General features: G+C 38.1%; 1 pseudogene; it reads right to left on the reverse strand.

Annotated features, from left to right (window-relative positions):
* Window positions 1-214: 214 nt before the first annotated feature.
* On the reverse strand, window positions 215-763 carry LOC149193163 (F-box/kelch-repeat protein At5g26960 pseudogene; annotated as a pseudogene).
* Between the last annotated feature and the right edge of the window lie 581 nt (window positions 764-1,344).

The raw sequence follows: 1,344 nt of genomic DNA on the forward strand, positions 1-1,344 counted from the left end.
TGAGTTCCAGTTTGAACTTTGACATGCTGCTTCAAAGTGTCATGCTTGAGACTAGAACCTATTGAGAAAACTATTTTCTGCTTTTTTAATAAATATAGATGAGCTCAGAGAATGAATTATAGTAGCTAACCTCAACAAGCTTTCAAGAGGTCCACAACAGACAGTGAGCACTGTCCTGCAGACCTAAATAGTCATATCAATTCGAATTTTACTTTCAGCACTCTACAACAGCACAAGCTGCTCCATTTTGTACATAAGGTAAATCAGGCCCTCGCTGCCATTCCTGCAATTTGGTATCATAAATGAGAACCAACCCCTCTTTCAATCCTCGTGCATTCCTCCCACTCCTCAACAGATCATCAATAGACCCTCCAACTTGAATAATATAAACCAAACTCCCCATGGTAACACAGCTGAATTTCAATACATTGTCCATCCTTAGAGGAGATGGAATGGGAGGCTGCTTAATCCTAGTCCAAGAATCAGTATCTGTAACATATTTCCAGAATGATAACTCGACTGCATGACTCGACAACATATAGATACAGGATCCAACCACTGTATAAGCAATCACACAACCCCCCATAGGCAACGCCTTGGTCTTAAGCCAAGTATTCGTCTTTGGGTCGAAAGAATCCATAGAACTCACATAAGCATAAGGGTGTATAGAGAGTCCATTCATATTGCCAAACTTAAGCCCACCAATAACATAGAAGATGCCATTAACAAGTTTATGAAAATCCAGAAGCAAGTTTATGAACATTTTCTTCTATGATTGTCCTTGAAGCAAGTTTATGCATATAGTGATAGCAATTTAATGAGAGCTCTTGCCAGATTTTGTTTGGGGGCAATATATTACCAAACCTAACATGCAAAAGCCTCACGATTTCATATAAATTGGCGCTGCAATTTGTAACATGAACTTGACTTCCCAGATCATGCCCGGGAAGTAGGTAAGAGATCTCATCCTTTAATGTAATAGAAATTCCATTTCTGAACAGTATAGTAGATGATTGTACAGGTTGCATAATGTAGAATTGTAAGCAGTACAGGTGACAACATAAATGAGCTATGTTCAACTATCACATAAAAGAAAAATTCTTGAACCTCAGTAATTCTGACATATACAAAGATCCTCATGTCTTTCATAAACATTTATCATTTATCACCCAAAGATAGCTGCAGAGTCTACCCTAGATTGGTGGAGTGCTATTACTCTACCCTTTGTCTCCAATATATATACCAAGGGTACCTAGTCTTAGGGCCATCATATCTTGTCTTGTATTGTATTTATTGTAAAAGGAGTTTCTACCCTCGAAGTGGATTGTATGCATTGACTTCTTA

This window comes from Pinus tabuliformis, chromosome 2_2, assembly GCF_031772625.1.
Source record: "Pinus tabuliformis cultivar Carrire ecotype Pingquan chromosome 2_2, CPIR1, whole genome shotgun sequence".
NCBI classification, from domain to species: domain Eukaryota; kingdom Viridiplantae; phylum Streptophyta; class Pinopsida; order Pinales; family Pinaceae; genus Pinus; species Pinus tabuliformis.